The sequence below is a fragment of the Protopterus annectens genome, chromosome 3.part1 (assembly GCF_019279795.1).
Source record: "Protopterus annectens isolate FY-2018-M chromosome 3.part1, PAN1.0, whole genome shotgun sequence".
NCBI classification, from domain to species: domain Eukaryota; kingdom Metazoa; phylum Chordata; order Ceratodontiformes; family Protopteridae; genus Protopterus; species Protopterus annectens.
The window spans coordinates 626,587,549-626,610,890 of NC_056732.1; the positions used below are offsets into that span (position 1 = coordinate 626,587,549).

General features: G+C 40.9%; 1 protein-coding gene and 1 non-coding gene across 3 annotated transcripts in view; both read left to right on the top strand.

Annotated features, from left to right (window-relative positions):
• LOC122798226 (glyoxylate/hydroxypyruvate reductase B-like) overlaps window positions 1-23,342 on the top strand; it is a 250,870-nt gene that overhangs the window by 16,055 nt on the left and 211,473 nt on the right. Inside the window, exon 1 of one of the 2 annotated variants that reach the window (XM_044066999.1) lies at window positions 6,760-6,845. The exons of the other annotated variant lie outside the window; for it this stretch is intronic. The gene's annotated coding sequence lies outside the window, so the exon portion shown is untranslated. Of the gene's footprint in view, window positions 1-6,759; window positions 6,846-23,342 lie in introns of those variants that run through there. 2 annotated transcript variants of the gene reach the window in all.
• TRNAG-UCC lies at window positions 14,892-14,963 on the top strand. The gene has a single exon. It is a non-coding gene; the product is annotated as a tRNA-Gly (tRNA).

Here is a 23,342-nt window from a genome sequence, read left to right on the forward strand (position 1 = left end):
TCACACTTATTCATGCTTAATTGTGTGTATTTACATATTAAATTCCGTCCAGTTTTTGTGCCCCATTTCATATTGTACCAGAAAGCGGGAGAAGTGGTCATGGCAAAAATGCAAGGGGTGGATGCAGAAGACTAAAAAAATGTGTAGACCATCCCTCAACCTTCATTTCTTGTCAGTCTTTCTCTGCTTTTACCTTCCTGTACAAGAAGCTCTTAATTCAGTTTGATGACATTTGTCACCCTTGTGTAACCTGGATGTTGATCAAGTCATTACTCATATTGTAAATCATGTAAATGTCCTTTTATGTATACTTTGATTTCATTGTTCATAGGCTCATAGGTTGGTACTAGGCTATCGACCCTAGGGCCTATACAAGTCTATCCATAACAGTTCCCTGGATATTTCTTCCCACAGTATTTACTTCCCTCATTACTTGTAATGGGTGGCACAGTGATGCACCAGAGTGTTGTCACCTCACAATAAGAGGTTCCCCAGTTCGATTTTTGGCTGGGTTGCCTTCTGTGTTGAGTCTGCATGTCCTCCCTGTTTTTGTGTGGATTGCCTATGGGTACTGAAGTTTCCGCCCACATTCCAAAGATATGCAGTAGGTGGATTGAACAAACTGCATTGGCCATCGGTGTGAGTGTGTGGTGTGGATGAACTACTACAGCAGGACTAGCCACCAGGTGGTACAAACCATGGCTGTAGATGATTGTCACTGTTGAAATGACACCCCAACCCCATGTGAAAATGGGGAAAAAGGGGTTGTGGAGATATATGTGTATATATATATATATATATATATATATATATATATATATATATATATATATATATATATATATATATATATACTATCTAGGTAGATACACGATACAGAAAAATATAAATATGTGTATATATAAAGATATAGAGCTATCTGTATACACAGATATGGATATACAGATATGCAGATATAGTAAAAAGTAGAGCATGGTGTAAGAATCAGATATAGTCTGAATACAACGAGTGACTTTGGTAATTAGCTTAGTATATTTTCCAGGGGGATTCAATATCTGTCAGCATAGGAGGACAAGTTAACAGACCACATTACTTTGAAAAGGATGGTCTATACCTGTCTCCCCTAGCCTTCCGAATACTTGTTAACACTTTATCCACCCCCTTATACCATTTATTTAGGCAATGCCAAACTGACAAGCCTATTGATATAGGAAATAAAACCCAAAGAAATAGTAAATTGTTACTGCGCAATGCAAGGAGTCTAAACAAAAAAATCTCTGCACTCTACAAGCTGTACTCATTCTGGATAATATAGACATCTGTGCCATTGCCAAGTCATGGTTTAAGTCCACAGAAAGTGCTCCAGTAGGTCAAGGCTTATGTGCCTTCCACACATTTAGACCATCAGCTGCACCAAGGACAAAAGGTTGAGGAGTCTCAATGTGTATTAGCAACAAACATAACTCCACATTGGTTAAATAGGACAATGCCCTGGAATTTGTCTATGGTGGTCTGCACATGGTTAAAGTCTCATAACATATCCTAGCAAGTTACAGGTCCCCCTCTGTGTCCCTAGAATCTCATAGCTCCTATTCAGACCTACTGTAGAAACTTGGCAATGCTTACTAGACTTTATAAACTCGAATGCCCTGGATCAACTGGTCAACACCCCCACCAGAGGTGACAACATATTGAACTTGGTTATCACCAGCATGGGCGACTGGAGTCTACACCGGAGGTCAACCCCTCACTGGTTAGATCAGACCATAGACTAATCACTCTGGAAATCCACATTCCGCCCCCACCCCCAATCAAGGAAACCACCGTGAAAAACTTTTCAAAAGCAAACTTCACATTACTTAAGACCGAGGTGGAAAGGTTCACAGCCCCATGCTAAAGGACAATGCTGTCCAAGCTGCTGAATCCCTTACAAAGGCACTCTATGAACACCTGCAAGAATGCATGGAATGTGCTATCCCAAGCAAAACCAAGGCTCACTCCTCCAAGAAAAGGAAACTAGTCTGGTGGACCCCTGCCATAAACAAGCTATACAATAGAAGGATGAAAATTAGTACAGAAAAGAGTAAAATCCCAAGAAGGAAAGACATCCCTGATCAGTATCAGCAAGAAACTACGATCCCTCATAAAATCATCCAAGGCTAGCTTCGAAAAAAAATTGCCAAGGATTCCAAAGATAACCACAAAGCATTCTTTTGCTATGTCAAGAACCTAAGTGGAAACTCTCAGATCTGCCCTGAGTTAGCGCAGAATGGCACAAAATACACTGAACCGACTGATATTGGCAACATTCTGGCAGACAGGTTTAGTGCAAACCTCACCCCCCTTGTCACCCACTAAAGGGCCCATAACCATACCAGAAGAATGTAGAGCCCTGGCAATCACTGACACACAGGTTAAAACAGCCCTATCCAAAGCCAAAAACACAGCTTCAATGGGACCGTACGGTGTCCCAGGCTGTGTCTTACACGAACTCCAACTAACCCCTCACCTAAACACACTGTTCAAACACAGCCTGTCAACAGGCTACATACCCATAGAGTGGTGCACAGCAACAGTTATCCTGCTCCACAAAGATGGAGCCACAACGGACCCCCAGGAACTATCGCCCTATAAGCCTGACTAGCCTGGTCTGCAAGGCTATGGAGCGCATCATCATGGAACTCATTAACAGAGACATTGGGAACCTCCAAACATTGGACCCTACCCAGTTTGGCTTTGTTAAGGGCAGATCATGCCTCCTAAACCTGGTGGACTTCTTTGAGACAGTTACCAAGGCTTTAGATGAGGGAAAGGAGGTCCACACAGCCTACCTAGACCTCGCGAAGGCTTTCAACACCATTTCCCATTCTGGTATTATAGACAAGCTCACCAGCCTGAACATAAACCCCTACATCATGAGATGGGTTGCCAACTGGCTCACGGATAGAACCCACACAGAGAGAGTTGCAGGCTCTCGGTCTGACTCTAAACCAGTTACAAGTGGCGTCCCCCAGGGCTCAGTCCTGGGACCCCTCCTGCTCGGTATATACTTCTCAGAGGTACAGGCAAGCACAGGAGGACTATGGCTGACCAAGTTCGGAGACTACTGCAAACTGGGGGCCATAACTGACTCTCCGGCTAATACAGACATCCTCCAGAAGGGTCTCACTGAGACGGATACCTGGTGTCAAAATCATGGCCTCAAGCTAAATGCCAAAAAGTGCATAGTCATCCCCTTTGGAATAAAGAAAGTACCCGCGAACTACCACATACGTGGTAGTCCCCTAAATACAGAAAATGTAATAAGGGATCTTGGGACCCAAGTAGATAGTAATCTCTCCTGATAATCATATTGCCAAGGTGGTTAGAAAATCCTTCTATGTGGCCCACCTAATCACAAAAGGGTTTGCATCTAGAACAAAAGAGGTTATTGTGCCCCTCTACTCATCACTCATCAGACCCATCATGGAGTACAATGCCCTATTTGGGATGTACCTTACAAGACATCTGCAACAGCTGGAAAGACCACAGAAGTACCTCACCAAGAGGATTACTGGCCTCAAATAGATGCCCTATGCAGCCTGACTGAAGAAACTCCAGCTGTACTCGGTTTCATACCGCTTACTCAGAGGTGATCTCTGCCTGACATTCAAGGCCATGTCCAACCCAGAATTGATGGACAACTAAAAAAAAAAAAAAATCCCCGACAGCCACACGTTCTAGGGATCTAAACCTCACCACAACGATAAATAGGACGTGCTGGAGGGATAGATTCCTGTCCCAGAGACTCCTCATGCTTTGGAACAGGATTCCAATCTACATTAGGCAGAGCCCCTCACTAACACTCTTCAAGAGAAACCTTGACGAGTGGATGGGAAACAGAAAATTTACCCAGGGGATCACTGCAGTGGCTCTGCTGGACAGAGGCACAGGGAACTAATGGCTCTGCTGGACAGAGGCACAGGGAACTAATCTAAGGGGGTGGCAAAAGCCAACACATACTGGCTAGACTTACAGATGCCCTCGGGCAGATAGCCTAGTACTTATCTATGAACCTATGACATTAAATCAAATATCCTATGTATGGAAGACTTTAACACAGGGAGAACATGCAGACTCCATACAGAAGGCACTCTAGCCAAAAACTGAACTGGGGAACCTCTTGCTGTGAGATAACTGGGAAACGTACACTACTCTCATACACACAGGCACAATGATTCCTGAATTTAACTCAAATACCCTTGTCTAGAAAGCATGCGCACCCACCAGAAGTTCAAGCATACTGGACCTGGTACTAACAAATATGAGAGAGCTCAGCACACCCCACCCCACAGTGTCATATCCTCACTGGTGAGGTTAGACCACAAAGGTGTCTTAATTTAATAACCCCAGCAAACTCTGTAACAGCTAAGAACTATTCCAAAGCAAACTACACCCTCCCAACCCCAAGTTCACAACAACCTATGCAGAATTTTTCACAGAGACCCTGTACAGCCTTGTGAATGGCTGTATAGAGGCTGCTGTACCTACTAGAAGTAAGCTCAAAACAAACTCTACAAACAAACCACACTGGTGGAGCCCTAGCCTTAATAAGGTGTATAAAAAAGGTAAAACTCTGGCCTATAATCAGGAAGACCAACTCCCCATGATGATAAGAGCTCTATAATTAAATTAAACAGGAAACTAAGAGGAATGATTAAGTCCAACAAGGTCAGTTATGAGGCTAAGATAGCCTTGCAGGCTAAAGACAACAAAAAGGCCTTCTACAGCTATGGTCAAAACCTCAAAGGCAGTGCATATCAGTGTGATGAACTGGTGGTCAACGGTGCCAACTTCACTCAGCAGAGCAACATAGTGAGTTTGCTGGCTGACAAATTCAGCTCAGACTTTACCTTCTCACTCTCCCCTCCATGAAATACCTAGTACCATAACCCCCCCCCAGCTATTATCAGGGAACAGGTCCTGACGGCACTGGTTAAGGCCAGAAACACAGCCTTAATGGGCCCTGACATTATTCTGGAGTACCTCCTAAATAGCTGGAAATGTGACCTTTCCAGATCACTTTCCACTATAGCTCAAAACAGGCATTGTACCACAACAATGGAGGACTGCAGTGGTTATCCCACTTCACAATGGTGGACCGTCAACTAACCCCAGAAACTACAGACTTATTAGTCTGACTACTCTAATATGGAAAGCCATGGAACAAATTATAATGGAAATGATAAACAAAGACATAGTCAGTATTCAGCCAGTGGACCCAACCCATTTTGGTTTAGTCATGGAAACATCATGCCTACTCAGTCTGGTGGAATTCCTTGAGAAAGTTGCAAAGGCAATGGATGAGGGAAAAACAGTACATACCACATACCTGCACCTGGCTAAAGTGTTCAGTACAATACTCCACTGAGGTGTAACTCAATAAACTGAGCATAAATGCTTACATAACTCGCTGGACTGCCAGCTGGTTTACAGACAGGACCCAGGAGGTTAGGACTGGTAATACCATATTCACTAACAGACCAATCACCAGTGGGGTACCTCAGGGCTCTGTGCTGGGGCTGCTCCTATTTGGCACCTATTTCTCAGCGGTGAAGGCTAATATCAAGGCCCTTTGGCTGATCAAGGTCACAGATGACTGCACTTTAGGAGCTATCATAGATTCTCCCCATGACACAAATATCTTACAAGGGAATCTATCACAGACAAATGAGTAGTGTTAATTTCAAGGGCCGAGAAATGTATTGCATTGCCTTTTGGGAAAAATGCCCCCCCCAGGATAATTACTCCATCACTAAGACACCCCAAAGAGTTGACCTAGTAGTTAAGGATCTGGGAACATATGTATTTATTTATTTTGCATTTGTTTACCAGGAAAGTCAGACTGGTCATAGATCCCATTTTCAGAGGCCCGGGAAGAAAAGCTCCACAAAGATTAGTACAGCAAATACAGTAAATACAATACACATTAATAAAGTACAGTACAGAGTCAAGCCCAAGAAAGGAGTGAAAGGTATTATAAGGATCACAGTGTGTTACAGTAAACAATACAGTTGAAAGGACATTTTGTTCAGTCATTTAGTTACAGTCATCAGTGGCTAGTACAGTAAACACACATTGATTGACAGTATAGAAAGAAGTTGTTGCAAGCTTTCATGGAAGGTTAAAGTATGATATAATCTAATTAAGTGAAGCTACCCATGTAAACAGTAATTCTGGCCTTTGACCTACATGTGGCGAAAGTAGTAAGAAAATAATTTTAAGTCAACCAACTTATAATTAAGGGCATGGCATCCAGGTCAAAGGAATTCACAGTGCCACTTTATTTGGCCCTTATCTGAGCCATCACAGAGTAAAATTCCCCCCTTTAGTATGTACCTGACCAAATATATGCAACAATTGGAATTCCCAAAAAGATTATTTACCAGAAGAATCCAGGGTATAAATACATTGTTCTATACAAAAACTGGTCTCCTCAGGGATATTTCTCATGCCTCTTCTGATGCTATTGTTTGGATTTCTGTGAATATGCTAAGTTGTTGTCTGAATTATAGATTCCATGACAAGGGCGCCTGCAGGCAGGTACAAGGGGTTGCACTTGCAAGCCCCTGGAATCGGCTGGCCAGGAAATTAATTTACTTCAAATTAAAAAAAAAAAATTTTAAGGGCGTTCTTCTTTAAGAACACTCTTTACGTCCAGTCGTGAAAATGGAACAGGTGCTTGCGACCTGTTTTCATCTTCTCAATACATGTGATCGATGGTTTACGTATTAATTTTCTGCATTTGCATGCGGAATTTGAATTCCAGAAGCCGTTTGGACTTGGGATGAGGATACAGGTGAGAGGTAAGTGTGTGTGTGTGTGTGTTTGTAAGTGTTTAAGAGGTGTACAGTGTGTGTGTGTGTGTGTGTGTGTGTGTGTGTGTGTGTGTGTGTGTGTGTGTATATATATATATATATATATATACAGCAGTGAAAAGATGCTCCCGTGCTGACTGCAGCTTGTTTAGTTGAACAGAAGTAAATCATTACCTTTTGTAAACTGTATGGTCTGTCTCTCCAGCTTGTTTGTGCAAGGGGCTCTTTGCCAACCCTTGAGCTCTCTAAAACTAATACTGAAATTAAGGACATATGCTGTTATAGCCTCTTTGTCAGAAATACATTCATCATCCCACTCATCATGATTAAAGTATAATTTTACCCTTATCATGTCGCCACAGAATAGTTCAAATGGTGAAAAGTATGTCTCCGGTTACTTCACTGCATGCAAAAAAGCAAATAGTACTGTTAATTCCTGTTGAAACTGGTGTGCAGATTTTCTCAGAATGGTATGAACTACACAGCTAAACCTCTTCAAAGATTCTGTTTGACAAATCATTGGGATGAGCTAAGGATTAAAGTTATTAAATAAATGACATGCATTTGAGTTTCAGACTTGATATCCCTCAGAAAATATATTCTAACACAAATCCTGTTATTCTAACAACTTTCTAAATGTGTCCCCAGTTTGGGGTGTGTGTGTGTGTGTGTGTGTGTGTGTGTGTGTGTGTGTGTGTGTGTGTGTGTGTGTGTGTGTAAAAGGGAGGTAGCGTATCCCTCAGCTGTACAGGTTTTTGCAGAATGTCCAGATTTTTGCCCCATATTCCTCCTAAGAAAGATTGAAGTTGCTAAATAGTTTTAGACATATCCTTTAGAAAAATGCATACTAACACAAATCCTGTTATTCTAGCAATTTTATAAGTTCATGAAAGCAATATTTATAATCTGTCCCTGTTTATTTTAGGCTTTGTCCAGATTTCTTGCACTAAGAAGTTGAGCTGTGTGTGTGAGAGAGAAAGAGACAGACAGCCAGAGCCAGAGAGAGAAAAATATCCTAGTTAGATCTAGCAGGTGGAATTTATTTTCAAGTGCATTTTCAAGGAATTGTGAGCTTCAACGGAAGCAAAGGTTACTGCTGCTCATTCTGTCTGCTTAAAATGTGCAACTGTTTTGTTTAGCAAATGGTATTATTATTGTGGTATAGAATTTTAAAGCAGTGTTAGCACAGTAGGTAGCATACTTGCATCTTGATGCAAAGGGCTGTATATTCTATTCCTACAGCATGTACATTTGTATTTTAAGGGGGTATGGTACTGCAGTCCTTAGTATGCCCTCCTTTGGATGAAACACATAATAACTATGAACCTGTTTTTCAGCTTGCCACCCATTCCCTATTGCAATATACCAGCTTACCATTTATTTTAATGTAACATAGGCAATTTATTCTTCAAGGGCAACAGCCAACAGGCACTGAATTTGTAAATGAAACACTGAAATATAAAGTTGTTTTCTAGCAACAACTTCTTCATTGGTTTCAAAATTATTCGGATGACTTTTACTTCTGCAGAGATTCTGCATATTGATTGATATTGGTTGATTGTATGACAGAAGTTTGAGTGGCCCTTTATGGTTGAAATATTCTGAACTGGGCAGGTTGTCATTATTGGTTCATATGATTTGTTTCATTGCTTAAAGGAAAAATGTTCAGAACTATACATTTAAAACACACTAACAAGTGGTGCTGTATTATACAAGGGATATAATTAAATTATTATATAGTATAATTAATACAGTCAGGAAGGTAAATCAAAGAACTTTTGCATGGTTCTAAAGATGTATGCAAGGAGCCTATGATTTGAAAACAGCCCAAAGGTAAACTTACCCTGCCACTGTCCAGATGCATTTTCTTTGAATGTGGGTTTCAATGCTGTTTCAGTGAATGTGGGTTTCAAAGGTAGAGAAGTTTTAATGCTAAGTCTGTTTTCATTGTATGACTTTTGCTTTGTTTAGGTTTAGTAAATGTCTATCAGTTTTTGTGCTATAAAATTTGAAATAAAAGTTTTAAATGAAATCCGAATATCTGTAATCATTGCAGAAGTAAAGCATAAAACAGTATGCACACTGAGAGATTTGAACAGTGTCTATGACAAATGGGGAGAAATAGCCAAGTAATGGGACACTGGAATGGCTGTGTGGGTGCAGGGTGGAAGCTGCGTGAGTGGAGGGGGTGGGGCTGCATGGGCTGAGGGGGTGGGGCTGCATGGGCGGGGCTCTGGGTTTGCACCCCCCTGCAAAAAATCCTGCGGGCTCCCTTTTCCCATGAATATGCATAACACCTCCTTCATCTTTTGTGGCTGAACAGTCAATTGAAGTTAGACTGAGGAGTCGTGATGTCTGCATAGTGAATTCACCTCCTCAGCATGATACCTGTTATCTCAGCTTGTCCCTTCCTCTTCTGAGAGTCAGTCTTTCTTATTCATCTGGCTTCACAAGTTACCCACTTGTAGATGCTAAGCCACATGAAAGGTGTGTTATCTGCATAGCTGATCTGTCTTTAACATTAGAGAATATCTTGTGATGTTCTGTCTTTACACAGTGTTGTTGCTAATGGCACTTTGTACATTTGCTGGTTTGACTGTACTTTGAAGTTACAGCTCAATTGTTTAAAACCAAAACTTTGCATTTTACATCCTTTTCTTTTGGTGAAGCCATGGCCCTTCCCTGTGGTACATATGAGTTAATTGGGGTATAATCCTACTAAGTGTGATGTTCCTGTGCAAAATGAATGGTATTGATGCACATATATATATATATATATATATATATATATATATATATATATTATATATTCTATATTTATGCATAGGTATATGTGTGTGTGTGTGTGTGTGTGTGTGTGTGTGTGTTATATATATATATATATATATATATATATATATATATATATATGGATCTATATATATATATATATATATATATATATATATATATATATATATATATATATATATATGTGTGTGTCTGTGTGTGTGTATATATATATATATATATATATATATATATATATATATATATATATATATATGTGTGTGTGTGTCTGTGTGTATATATATATATATATATATATATATATATATATATATCTACATAAATCTGTATATATATTAATAGGTATGTATATATGTATGTGTGTGTGTGTGTGTGTATATATATTTTTTACACACATATATATGTTTTTCAGTGACCCTCTGGATAGCTTACATAGGTTCATAGGTAGGTACTAGGCTATCGGCCCAAGGGCATAAGTAAGCCTAGCCAACAAGGTTCCCTGGCTTATGCCACCCAAGAAAGTTAATTTCCTTTGCCCCTGTCGAGCAGAGCCACAGAAGTGATCCCTGGGGTGGATTTCCTATTTCTCATCCACTCATCAAGATTTTTCTTGAAGCGTGCTAATGGGTGTGTGTGAGTGTGTGTGTGTGTGTGTGTGTGTGTGTGTGTGTGTGTGTGTGTGTGTGTGTGTGTGTGTGCCTTCTGTGAAGGCTGGGAGCTGGGCTGGCAACTTGTCTGCAGAGTGGTGATCTGCTATGATGACCCCTAACAGGAGAAGCACAAGACATTGCTTTTAAGGGTGGGAGGTTGGCATAATGGTTAAGGTCTTTATCTTATAAACACAAGGTGCAGGGTTTGATTCTCACATGGGGTAATTGGCTAGGCTTAAAATGTCCCACAGTTAGCCTAGTACTAACCTATGAACCCTATGAGGAACTTTGCTTGACATAGATGGTTAGCTTGTTCTGAGTATAGGAAGTCTCTGAGACAGGAATCTATCCCTCCAGCATGTCCTGTTTATTGTGGTGACAAGGTTTAGGTCCCTAGAGTGTGTAGCTCAGAAGGACTGGGATTTCTTTAGGTATAGCATGTCCTGGGTTTAACATAGCTTTATATGTTAGGCAGAGATCTCCTCGGAGTAGGCGATATGCTACAGAGTAAAGCTGGAGTTTTTGAGATGGTCAGTGTAGGGCATCTGTTTGAGGCCAGTAATCCTCTTTGTGAGGTACTTCTGTGGCCTTTCCAGCTGCTGCAGATGTCTTGTGAGGTACATTCCAAAAGGGGCATTGTACTCTATAATGGGTCTAATGAATGGCGAGTAGAGGGGAACAATTACCTCTTTTTTCCTGGATGAGAACCCTTTTGTGATGAGGTATGCCACATAGAAGGATTTCCTGACTACTGTGGCGATGTGATTATCAAAGGAGAGACTACTGTCCACCTGGGTCCCAACATCTCATCACAAATTCGGCGACAAGTAGACTGCCGTTTATGTGGTAGTTCATGGATACAGAGTTTTTACCAAAGGGGATGACAATGCAATTTTTGGCATTGAGCTTGAGGCCATGCCTCTTACACCAGGCATCTGTCTCAGTGAGGCCCTTCTGTAGGATGTCCACATCATTTGGGGACTCAACTATGGCTCCTAGTTCACAGTCATCTGTGAACTTCGTTAGCCAGAGGCCTTCTGTGTTAGCCTGTACTTCAGAGAAGTAAACCTATGAAACAGTAGAGATCCCAGGACTGAACCCTGAACTTGTCACTGGTTTGAAGTCAGACTTGGAGTCTGCAACTTTTACAGTGTGGGTTCTGTCAGTGAGCCAGCTGGCAGCCCATCTTGTGTCATAGGGATTTATACCTAGTTTAGTGAGTTTAGCTATAATTCCAGAATGGGGGATGGTGTCAAAAGCCTTGGCAAGATCAAGATAGACTGCGTGAACCACCTTACCCTCGTCTACGGCTTTGGTGACTGCCTCAGGGAAGTCAATCAGGTTCAGAAGGCATGATCTGCCTTTCAGAAACCCGAAGTGGGTGGGGTCCAGTGTTTGGAGGTTACCAATGTAGTTGTTTATGAGTTCCATGATGATACTTTCCATGGCCTTGCAGACCAGGCTTGTCAGAATAATAGGGCGATAGTTCCCAGGATCAGTGGTGGCTCCCCCTTTGTGTAGTGGGATAACTGTTGCTGTGCGCCATTCTGTGGGCAGAAAGCCTGATGTGAGACTATGACTGAACATGGTGCTTAGGTGGGCAGCCAGTTCATTCTGAAGTTCGTGTAAAACGCAACCTGGGATGTTGATCATGGATGCTGTGTTTTTGGTTTTAGAGAGTGTAGCTTTAACCTGCATAGATGTGATTACAGGGACTCTGCATTCTTCCTGCATAGATATGGGCCCTTTAGGGGGTGGGGCGGTAAAGTTAGCACTGAACCTATCTGCCAGGATATTGGCAATATCAGTTGGTTCTGTAATTTTTGTGCTGTTGTGCTGTAACTCAGAGCAGATCTGGGTGTTGCCATTGAAACTCTTGACATAGCCATATAATTTATTTATTTATTTATTTTTATTTTACATTTGTTAACTGGGGGTGTCTGACTGAGCCGAAAAGGCCCTTTTTCAGCAGAGACCTGGGGAGAAAAGCTCCACAAAGAAAAATTACAGATACATTTAGTTATTTAGACATGATCAGTATACGCACAAATTACAAAAAACATGTTTTTACAGTGGTATGCGGCACATCAACAGTTAAAGTGGAGAGAACAAAAAAAATATTAATTTAAAAATAAAGGTAATAGATTTGTGGTGTACAGCTGAAATTTGGAAAATGGGTAGAATACATACATAGTACACAGGTACAGTACATAAATTGTAGATTAGCCAGTGTTTGTGAGTAAGACTGAAAACTATTAGCAAGTACTCTAGATTTAGTATGTATACCTCCTAGAATGCTTTGTGGTTGCCTTTAGAATCAGTGGCGATTTTGTTTTCATAGCTGGCTTTGGAGGATCCTATAATGCATCTCAGCTTTTTACTGAGGCTGACCAGGGAGCTCCTCCACTCATGGGATTTTTCTCTCTTTTGCAACAGTTTCTTCCTTCTGTTGTAGAGTTTGTTTATGGCAGGGGATCACCAGATTGGCTTCCTTTTTTGGAGGATAGCATCTTGGTTCTGTTTGGGATAGCACGATCCATGCACTCGTGTAAGTGCTTATAGAGTGCATTTGTGTAGGATTCAGCAGTCGTAACTGTATTGTCCATCTGCAATGGGTGTCATGAAGTTCGCCACTTCTGTCTTAAGAAGCATGAAGTTGGCTTTGGAGAAATATTTTACCGTGGTTTCCTTAATGGTGGTTGGGGGCAGGATGCGGATATCTAGGGTAATTTGCTTATGGTCAGATCTGACCAAGGAGTTGACTTCAGATATGGAACACCTGTCACTCATATTGGTAATGACTAGGTCTAGGATATTGTTGCTCCTGGTGGGGGTGTGGATAAGTTGATCCAGGACACTGGAATTTATGAATTCCAGAAAGCGTTGCGCGAAGGAGTTGGTACATGAGTAGTTTTCCCAGTTAATGGTGGGGTAGTTGAAATCGCCCATTATTAGGGTGTTTGGTTGAACCCTGATATTTTCCAGTATATCAAGAAAAGAGGAGTGGGAATCCTGGGGCATGGTGGGGGATCTGTAGCAAGCTACAATTTGGATTGCAGTTTTGCCCAGAGTTAGTTGCAGTTGGATCACCTCGGATGCATTATGCTGCGCAACTAGCCTGGAGGTGCGGATATCCTTAATGAATATGGACACACCTCCACCTTTGGTGTTTTGGTCCAGATTAGATGGCCGAAAAAGTGTGATATGAGTTATAGCCTGGTAATGCAGGGGTGCTGTCTAGAGCCTTGAACCAGGTCTCGGTCACTGCACAGATATCGATGTTCTCCATTTTAAGGAGTGGCTCGAGTGAGTGCATTTTGAGATTTAGACTTCTAGCATTGAGTAGCATTACCCTCAGTTTTTGCTTGCCTGTTCCTGTTATGGTAGTGAATTTCTCATTTGAACCTTGCCTAAAAAAGGAACTATAGGGGTGGCAGGACCCTTAGCCAGTATCTGGAATCCCAGGGGCGATTAATGCCTCTGTACTGCTCTCAGTTGTGGATGTCCCGTTTGTTGTACACCAGTCATCTAGGATACACCTTTCTCTCCACACTGCTATGAGTACACTCAGAAGTCATTTCTCCCCTGTCTCACCCAACGTCTTTGTCATATCTGCTGTGACCTCATTTGAACTTGCTGTTTTCCATGGCTTCATTTTCCTTAGTGCTCTTCTTACTTCTTCTATGGTGGGCCCCTCTTCTCTCATTGTAGGCTGTTACTGGGGCAGCACAGCTTCTCTGGAGTTTACTTCTTTCAGAAGCTGCTGAAAATACTCTTTCCATCTGCCTTTGATTTCCTGTGGACTCGTGAGCAGGTTGATGCTGGCATCACTTTATAAAGGGTGTATGACTGTCTTTATCTTTCTCTGTCTAGGGTGTATGACTACCTTTATCTTTCTGTGTCTGTCTTTGCCTTGCAACCTGATGTAATTTTTTGGAGCCACCTACAAAGTCCCTTTCCTGAAGGTGCTACAGTGCCTCCAATGCCTTTTTTTCACTATTGCAACTCCTTTCTTAGCTTCTTTGTTAGGCAAGCAGTAATCCTTTCTAGTCTGGATGGTGTTTTATATCTGCCACTTTTTCTTTCAATATTTTGCAGATTTACAGGAGTGATGCATTCCACTGCCCAATTTCCTTAAGTAACTTATTAACATAACTGGCTTGGCCACATATCAGTTCATGACTCCTCACACATATGGTTTTGAGGTGCTGCTATTCTTTTCAAATTCACCTATTTCCTCCTCTGCTTGGTGTGCTGAAGCCCTGAGTACATCCTCGAATTGCTGTAACTTCTCTACGGTCAACTTCCAGGTCTAGAGTCTGGTCTCTGTTGACCTTGGAGCCTTCTCTCAACACTGCTTGCATCTGAGTGTAGCAACCTGAGGTTTATGCTGTGGGCTGACTGTTTCACTGGAGATGTCTTTGAAATCATTGATTATACAAGCCCTATGGCACAGTGGTTAAGGTGTTTGCCTCACATGCATAAGGTGCAAGGTTTGATTCTCATCTCTGCAATACACATTGAGCTGAGCAGAGGAGGGGCACTGACCAGAACTCTGATCTGTGATATATAATAATAAGTATCCGGTTTTGTAGCATTGGTGGTATAGTGGTGAGCATAGCTGCCTTCCAAGCAGTTGACCCGAGTTCAGTTCCCGGCCAATGCAAGAAGTCTGTACATACCCTTGTACCCTTTCCTTACTAGGGGAAGTCTACCGGAGTTGCATATTGGACACTCTTGGATGTGAACTTGTGACAGTCTCTCTTTCTGTAACATGTGTTGGCTGCTATCATGGCATTTGCCAGACAGAGTTCTCGAATGGCCTCTCCCTTATTCCTGTTGGTCCATCCATGTGGAGCCCCATGTGGAACCAGGCAGTCCTCTTCTACTGTTTTGTCTGTCCCAATATATGCATTCAAGTCACCCATTTCCAATACCAGTTCATGTTGTCCTGCTGTCTAGAGTAGGTTCTGCAACTGCGGTCTGAATGAACTCCTTTCATCATTATCACAGCCCTGCTGTGGGTCATAGGCTCAGATTGTGAATACTGCCCTGTCATTACACTGGAGTATGATTGCCATGAGTCTATCACTAATTCTGCTGATGTTGCCCTCTGCCTTCTGATGACTTTCTCTCACCAACATTTCAACACTATTTCTGTCCTGACCTCCTTCTGAGTAGTAGACTCTGTATCCCAAGCAAAGCAGCTTGGCTGCACTTTGATCTTGTCATCTGGATAGATCAGATGTCCAGCCTCCTACTTAACATCCTGTCTTCCACTTCCAAGCTACATCTTGCGAGCAAACCAACATTGTGTAGCAATTCACAGTTTATGTTTGGCAGGTTCATTGGTTTATGCCCAGCTTTCACTCAACACAGCTATCCAAGGTAACTAACACTGGACAACTAGACGCCAGCCGGCCAGTAGCTATTTGAACCCACGGTTGCTGACCCTCATGGCAGGCACACATCCAATAACGGTCACATACACATTTTGTGGAGTGCACTCAAAGCTTAACATCTATATTTATTTTACATTTGTTGACTGGCTTAGTCCATCTGAGCTGATAGCCCTTTTCAGAGGAGACCCGGGGAGAAAAGCTCCACAAATTTACATAGAAATCAAAACATTAGCATTTGTAAGTTAGAAGTAGTAGAGTATTTAGACTATTTACAGAGTTATAGTAGACATTACACTTAGGATATGTGTAGAAAACAGTATGCAGGTTTGTCGTACAGTATATGAAATTAAAAATACAGTCAGGGTGGTGACTGTTAGAGAAGAGGCCATATAAAAGTACAGAATAATTAGTTACTTAATATGTCAAAAAACAGAAATGAAATCAGTAAAAGGCAGAAAAGTAAGATTACAATTGGTGAGGGACAGTTTATGGAGGATATTTTTGCTTGTGGATGAAAAGTAAAAGGAGTAAGCAGTAGAATTCATATTTAACATGTTCTTATCTTTGTTCCCATCCACAAAAAGCCATGAAACATGATAATATCTAAAAGGAGGCGACATCTTGAAAATATATACTGAACAGAGAAGAAGTAGGAAATGGGAGGTGAATAGTTATCACTTAAGATGGGGTCGTATCACCTGGCCCCAACAGTACTCGTCCGATTGTCAGTAGAGATTAGAGATCCTGCTGAAGGTTGTTACACTGGAATTAATGGTCCTACAGTGGTATTGCAGAAGAAAGGGGTTCCCAGTGGTGCTTCAAACTTTGTCAGATATGAATTACAGTTGATCAGAATGCCTGAACACAGCAGTGGCTTCACTTTTTCACACATGTTCCTGATAGGTCAGATAGGTCTGTCTGTGTATTCAGTTTCTAGAAGATGAATTTCTCACTAAGTGTGCATACCATTTGGATTACATAGTGTTTTAAACTGTACCGGGAAGCCAGAATGATACTGCTGTGCGATCCGCTGCAGGGAATGGAGTATTCCATTTATTGAACTGTAGTATAATTCACAGTTGTATATAAATGCCACAATATGCTGTGAACAAGAGTCAGTATCGCCAATTATGCCTGCTGTCCCATTTGGTGACGTGCCTCTTTTGATGTGACTTGCAAAAGCAGTCTGTATGGTACATGTGTATGGAAATGAGTAATTGATAGATGGTACAGTGGATTAGAGATTGCACAAGTATGGATGTAAAATGTTTTGAGCTACTATCTGGTGCCCAGTCCATGTTTAGATGTAACAGTTTTGTGACACAAGTACTATGTGAATATTAATGAGTGTCTTCAGTTTAAAAAATGGTTCCCTCTGTAGTACTTCTCTAGTCTTATCTGATGCTATTGTTAGGATTCCATGTGAAAATGATAAGCCATTGTTTGTGACTTGGAGTTCACATGCAAACAGTGAACTGAAGATACAGTAAGGAGTGGTGATGTCTGCATAACGGAATCATCTCTCAGAATGTTAGCTGAGCTTGTCCCTTGCTGTACTGAAAGCCGGAGACATTGTTATTCATCTGGCTTCACAAGTTATGCACTTGTAGATGCTAAGATAACTAAAAGGTGTCTTACATACATGATTGTTTTGGCTTCTAACTTTATAGAAGCTCTTATGTTTGCCTTTAAGCATTGTTCATGCCATGGGCAGTTTGTACATTAGCTATCTTACCTGTACTTTGATGTTACAGCACTGCTATTCAACACCCAAAGTTTGATATTTGCACCCTTTTCTTTTCCTGAAGCCATAGCTCGTCCCTGTGGTACATATGAGTTTATGCTTATGTATAATCCTAAGTGCTGTTATCACATTTGCTTTGTTGATATTCATGGCTAAATGGCCTTTCAAGCTTGATCCCCGCTGTAAATATATTCATATATTTATAGAAATGCAACAGTCACAGGTACATAAAAAATGACTGTAGTATGATATATATTGTTGGAGGTAGTCTGGTGTATCTAGCTTCTTGAGGAAATGTGCGAAATTTCAGATATCAGTGAATAGAGAAACTTGTACTGGCAGCTTGCAATGGACAACAATATTGAGACTGAGGAAGAATAGCATGCAGTCTGTTCACAACAGTGAGAGTAGGCACTGTGTAGCATGAAGGAATTAATATTTTAGGTTGACTAAAAAAATAAACATAGCACCAATAAATATGTGCAGACAATAGCAGTAGTACACACAAATATAAGGAGATATCAGTAGTATGTGTAAGGGATAACAAGGCAGAAGACTGAAAGTCTATGTAAGGCAAATATGAATATTTTTTATGAATAGAGTATTATTTGCAGCGAAAGCACAATCTGTCTGAGGCTGTGATGAATTATAATCTGTGTATGTTACAGGCATGTTTAGAGGAATACTTAAACACCTTTATATCAAGGATTGCTAAAAGCATTTTTGTAACCTGATTTACTGTAAAAGTGCTATTCAGATAGGAGTAAGGAGAGAGATGAGGGAACACTTTTAATGATACACCAGGCAAACTGCAAACAAATCTGTTTGATGTGTATTGTCATGCAAAACTTACTGAATAGCTAAACCTTGCAGGGTGGGAAATGTGATACTCTTGCTAGCAGGGGGTTGGAATACGGGATGAGTAACTTTAGAAGGAACTGAAGCAGATCAAAGTTAAATGTCTAAAAAAGGCTGTTAGCTCAGCAAAGATATAGGTCCATTTTCGGCAGAGGCCCGGGGAGAAAAGCTCCAAATGTACATAACAAGTGTAAATACAGTGAAATTATTACAGTGAGTTATTACAAAACTGAAATTTGTTTAACGATATGTACACACAGGTACATGTTTTTCTCACATACACACAGCAAAGGTTGGAAGTTAGTAGCTGAGAAAGAAATAGTTAAAGATTTCATCTGAAAAAGGAAAACACATATATTAAGGTGGTTACCATACATGGTATAGTCTTAACTTTAAATATTTCCAGTAGGTGGGTGATACACAAAATTTTAAATAGTTAGAGAATCAGAGTTTTATTCTTGTAATGAGGTTCTCATTTATAAATTATGTTTGAGTGGGGGATAATCAGGGTTTGTACAGGGACAAAGCCACTGCATTTTTAGGTATTTCCTAAGGGATTTTTTGAATTTGGATAAGGAGGGGTCAGTGGTGAGTTCTGCAGGAAGTAGGTTACAGCTTTTACCGGCAGAGTTGGAGAATAGTGATTCACCAGCTGAATTGTTGGTTTTAACGGTTTGCACTAGCATTTTGTTGGATGAGCGAAGGGATTTTAGGTTACTGTAGGGGGTGATGATATTTTTCAGTATGGGTGTACTGTCTGGTTGGTAGAGAATTTTGTGAACAACTATTAGTTGGTTATATTGCAGTTGTTAGGGTAGTTCAAGCCAGTCTAATGACTGAAGGTTAAGGCAGTGATGGGTTCTATAAGCTGATCCTTTGGCAGATCTGACAATATTATTGTAGTACCTAGTAAATTTATTAAGGTTTGATTTGCTTAGGTTTACGAAGATGGATGAGGCATAAAGAAGGGTTGATAGCAGATGTGTATGGGCAATAACAGTTCTAGTAGATGGGGTTAGGAATTGTTTAATCCTGTATAAAGAGCCTAATTTTTAATTAACTGTTTTAATAGTTTTGTCTATGTGAGCATCAAACTTAAGGTTGTTGTCGATGATCACTCCCAGTAGTTTAGTACTACGTTCTGGGGAAATTATGGTGCCATTGTTAGATGTTATGGTGAGAGGTGGTGAGGGGACCTTGCGAGTGGGGGGAGAAAAGTAATAGTTTGGTTTTATTTGGGTTAATAGTAGTTGGTGACCAGTGAGCCAGTTCTCTACTTTGCTGAAAGTGATTTGGGACAAGGATTGTAAATCTGTGGGGGAGGTGGCAGAGCAGATTAGGGTGGAGTCATCTGCATACTGAATACAAGTTGCATCTGGGATGACTTTGTACAGGTCATTAATGAATATGGAGAATAGGAGGGGACCTAATATAGATCCCTTTGGGACTCCAAGGTTGACTGGTAAAAGGGACGATAGGTTATCCTTCCATAGTACAGCTTGTTGTCTGTCACTTAGGTAAGAATGAAACCAGCTAATTGCTAGGTTATCTATGGAGAGTGATTTTAATGTGTCTAAGAGTAGCTGGTGGTTTACCATATCAAATGCCTTGGATAGGTCAAGGAACAGGGCTGAGGAGAGCTTGTTGTTATTACGGTTTTGATTTATTGTATGAGAGAAGGAGAGAAGGGCTGAGGTTATACTATGACAAGGTCTAAATCTGTACTGGGAGGGGGCTAGGAGAGTGTTTTGATTCAGATAGGCAAGAAATTGCTTGTGGATACATTTTTCCATTATTTTAGCCAAGGGAGTCAGAATGGCTATAGGTGTATAATTTGAAAGTTCAGTGGAATGTCCCCCTTTATGAAGAGAAACAATGTGGGAGATTTTCCAGATGTAGGGGATATAAGCTTCGTGGATAGTTCTATTGATTAAAATTGAAATGGGGTATGTTATTTCATTAGCGGCCTTTTGGAGATATTCTGCAGGTAGTAGGTCTGCTGAAATGTTGGTGGGTTTCAGTTTCTTAAGGAGGGACTTAATAAAATATGTTGGCAATGAATCAAACTTGAAATGTATTTTACTGTCAGGTGTGGGGATGGTGGTACTTGGGGTATTGGGAGATAGCTTACGAGCTAGGGATTGCATGGTTTCTGTAAAGAAAGTGTTAAAGGTGTTAGCAACAATTTTAGGAGGTTGTTGGAGGGTAGTTAAGGGGGTAGGGGTAGTTTATTGGCCTTGGTGGAGAAGTTTGCTTATGCCTGACCAGAATTTTTGTGGTTGATTTTGGTGCTTTTATTGCAGATTACAGTAGTAACTGTTTTTGTCTAGCATAATAGACTTATTTGTATAATTTCTCAACTGTTTATATATGAGGTGGTCTTTTGGAGATTTAGTGGTTCTCCAGGAGGTCCACGCTTTGTTTCTGCTGATAATTTTTTGTTTTGTATCATTGGACAGTCATGGTGCTACTTTGTTATTAGTTCTGATAGTGCGTTTGGAAGCATGGTTATCCAGGATAGCAAGAAATGTAGAGTTAAAGTATGAGACCGCTTCATCTAGTGGAAGTAGCCATAGGTTGGACCAGTCACATGTGTTAAGTTCATTCTGAAATTTAGTCTGAATAAAGTTCTTACAACTTCTAATGGTTTTAAAGGTAGATTTTTGAGGGATGTCATTTCTTTTTCTGATTATATAGGTCAGGAAGTGATCACTAAATTCCTGTTTTATATATCTGGGGTAGGTTGTTTATTAATATCCAGTCTAGGATATTTTCCTTATTGTTAGGCTTATTGATTCTGGTTGGGGAAGATATCATCTGGGAGAAGCCATGCAAATTTATATGGGTGGAGGGGAAGTCTGAAGTGCAAGTATTCCAGTCGATATTAACATCCCCGAGAAAAATAGTTTCCTGGGGGCAGTTAGTGGACAGCCATTGGAGGATACCTTCCAAGGTATTTGTGTTGTCACCTGGGGACTATAGATGCATGCAATGTTTATAGATTTGCAAGAGGCACTGCATGACAGTGAATTATACTTTTACTGAGGCCTCTGAAAAATAGCTGCTCTTGTCTGTTCTTCCATTCTAAGTGAATGGAACAACAGTAATGTGACAGTCCAGCTATGGGCACTAAAATCTCAAATACAGTGGACTTGCATTGTATTATGGGGAAGATTTTTCTTTAGAAAAAATCTAACTCTCATCAGGATGTCTGCCCTCAGGAGGGCAGTCAGGGGTACAAACAGAATAAAATTATTAGTGACTACTTCTATCTGGTACATACAGGTTTGCAATGAGCCAAGCTCATGAAAAAGTTAAAAATATATCTGTTTTAATTATTTTCCCATAGTTGTCCTTTAACTTCTTACTATATTACATCGATATATAGAAAAGAGATACACTCCAACCGATTAGTCCATAGAAATAGCATGCATGCCACACACACTTGTAAGGGTGTAGTCAAAGGAAAAATGTTAAGAGCCAGTCAACTAAACACAGATGAGGCCAACTTTAAATTGGAAATGGATAGAATGACCACAGATTTTGAATGATGTGGTTATAATAACTCATTATTAAAATGTACAGCAGATGAAGTTATTATGGAAAGAACAGGCAAAGCGAGACCCCACTTTTCTAATAATACCAGCCATGTTAATTCTGGTCATAATTCTATTAAAATAATAATATACGCTATGTCACAACATATAATCATAGATCAGAGGGTGTTAAGAATATTATTAGAAACAATTGGGGTATTTTTAAAAACGTATACTGGCTAAGGCTCTTGCCACTCCTATAGTGCCTTTTTAGGCAAGGTTCAAATGACAAATTCACCACCGTAACAGGTACAAGCAAGCAAAATCTGAGGGTAATGCTACTCAATGCTAGAAGTCTAAACCTCAAAATGCATTCACTCGAGGCACTCCTTAAAATGGAGAACATCGACATCTGTGCAGTGACAGAGACCTGGTTCAAGGCTCCAGAGGGCACCCCTTCATTACCAGGCTATAATTCATACCACACCTTTCGGCCACCTAACCTGGACCAAAACACTAAAGGTGGAGGTGTGTCCATATTCATTAAGGATATCCACACCTCCAGGCTAGTTGCATCTGAGATTATCCAAGTGCAGCTATCTCTGGGCAAGACCGCAATCCAAATTGTAACTTGCTACAGATCCCCCACCATGCCCCAAGATTCCCACACCTCATTTCTTGATACACTGGAAAATATTAGGGTACAACCCAACACCCTAATAATGGGCGATTTCAACTACCCCACCATTAACTGGGAAAACTACTCATGTAACAACTCTTTTGCTCAACGTTTTCTGGAATTCATAAATTCCAATGCCTTGGATCAACTTATCCACACCTCCATCTCCACCAAGGGCAGCAACATCCTAGACCTGGTCATTACCACCATGGGTGGCTGGTGTTCCACAGCAGAGGTCAATTCCTCGTTGGTCAGATCCGACCAGAAGCCAATCAGCCTAGACATCCACATCCCACCCCCAACCCCCATTAGGGAAACCACCGTAAAAAAATTCTCCAAAGTAAACTTCACGCTTCTTAAGACAGAAGTGGCAAACTTCACAACACCCATGCAGAAGGACAGTAGAGGTATGACTGCTGAATCCTACACAAATACACTTTATAAGCACTTACACCAGTGCATGGATCGTGCTATCCCTAACAGAACCAAGATGCTATCCTCCAAAAAAAGAAGTCAATCTGGTGGCCCCCTGCCATAAACAAACTCTACAACAGAAGAAAGAAACTGTTGCAAAAAAGAGTAAAATCCCATGACTAGAAGAACTTCCTTGTCAGCCTCCATAAGAAGGAGAGATCCCTCATAAAATCCTCCAAAGCGAGTTATGAAAACCAAACTGCCACTGATTCTAAAGACAACCACAAAGCATTCTATAGCTATGTCAAGAATCTCAATGGCAACACTCAGATCTGCTCTGAGGCAATGGCACTAAATATACAGAACCAACTAATATTGCCAACATCCTCCCAGATAGGTTCAGTGCTAACTT